Here is a 1974-nt window from a genome sequence, read left to right as displayed (position 1 = left end):
CTTTTGGGGGTGCTCCCTTTTCTTTTGTAAGCTTGAAACGGTGTGGGTGTTCCAGGCAGCAAAATGACTGCATAGTGTTTTGTTTTTCCTTAATTTTGACAAAATTTATCTATCGCCTGATTGTAAGGGGTTTACTGTGGGGTTTACAAAAATATAAACATTTAAATTCTCAGTATGGACATTTTAAAACATCCAGAGCATTATTAAATAGAACAGTAGCTGAAGAGAGAGAAAACACATGTAACTGCTCCATGTCTGGGTAGGCTTGCCTAAACAGAAATGTTTTAAGCAAGCGCCAAAAATAATACAGCAAAGGTACCTGCCTGATGTCAATAGGAAGGGAGTTTCAAAGTGCAGGTGCTGCAATATGAAAAGGTGGATTTCTTAAAAGTGTAGAAAAGGTCTTATGTTGCACCTGTAACAGCGGCAGTTCTGCAGACCCAAGCCATCAAGAGGGCACATGTGGGGTAAGGTGATCCCGCAAGTAAACTGGTCCCAATCCAGTAAAGGCTTTACATACCGATAGTAACACTGTGAACTTGGCCTGTTAGAAAATGGACATCTAGAGTTTTGAGCAGAGGTGTTACACACAGGCCCCTAGGCTCTCACACGTGTCTTTAACCATACTGCAGGTAACTGTGGGTGAGCCCTTAACAAACAGAAATTGCACACAAAATCCAGGAGCCAAGAAGGGTTTATTTGTTCATTTATTAGAAAAATGTTATTAAATTGCTTCTGAAGCACATTCTGAAGCTTTAGCTCTTTTCTCTGGACAGTGGAAGCACATTGGAGCAGGTGGAACTTGGTGCCTAGCTGTTTTTAAGAGAGTATGAACCCCCAAACCCTATAAACCTGTAGGAGAGGTCCTGGGCTACTTTAGCTGTTCTCTGTATCTCCAAGAAACAGCCCTTGCTCTTCTGAAGCAAACATGTTCTGGGCCTGGTGCATGTGGCGCTCCCTTCTGACAGGTCCTGACCTCTGCGTTAGTAGTGGGGTCTTGGAGAGCTAAGCCTGATGGAGGAGCCGCTTGACGGAGGTGAAGTCGCTTTAGATCTAAGAAGGAAGAGCTAGGCGCAGCCAGGCACGGGAAGGCTGCAAGTTGCCAGACAGCAAATGGTTCCTGCTAGGGAAATGATAACACTCCCTGGGTCTGTAATGGGTAGGAGCACAATGCAGCGAGACATAATGGCACACCGACAACGACTGCACTCGAAACGTGCCAAGCTGAAACCAAACAGAGGTCTAGGAGCACAGCTTATGGTGCTGTGCACAAGCAAAAGGTTAAAGAAACGGGGGAGCAGAACAAGTACACATAAGGTCTGAAGCAACTTCCTTATTTAGCACATAGCCTAGTATAGGGCAGTGGTCATACAGCAGGAATAGTCTCAAATAACATTTCAGCCTAGCTTTGTGTGTTTTCAGCTTCCTGAAAAGGAGCATTTTACCATACCTGAAACTCAGGAGTTGACAGGTGAAAATATCCTCCAGGAAGGGAAGGGATGGCTGAGCTTGCCAAAGCCAGAATGCTTATGAGGTCCCAAAGGTATATTTGTTGTACAATTGCAGTTGGGTAGCATGTTTAGTAAATATTTCTCTTCCTGGTGGCATTTGCTGGAGAATCGGCTCCTCCTAATTCTCATGTGCTTTGTTGTCTTAAAGAAAACGGTCACCCTAAACTTGCAGGATCCCTACTATTCCTTGTCTGGTGCCTCTCCTAGACAGAGCTGCCTCACATAAGATTTTCTTTTTAAAAAAATCCCACAATGAAGTCCAAACATCCTGTCTTTTTTTTTCTTAGTTGAGCCATTCTGTGCTCACTTCAGCAGGCTGATAAAGTACCGTATTTTTTGCTCTATAACACGCACCCGACCATAACACGCACGTAGTTTTTAGAGGAGGAAAATCCGTAGGCATGCCACCCGTAGGCATTTCCTCCATAACACACACACAGACATTTCCCCTTACTTTCTAGGA

The sequence above is a fragment of the Podarcis bocagei genome (assembly GCF_964188305.1).
Source record: "Podarcis bocagei genome assembly, chromosome: 1".
Taxonomy (NCBI): domain Eukaryota; kingdom Metazoa; phylum Chordata; class Lepidosauria; order Squamata; family Lacertidae; genus Podarcis; species Podarcis bocagei.
Note: the sequence above shows the minus strand (reverse complement) of the source record.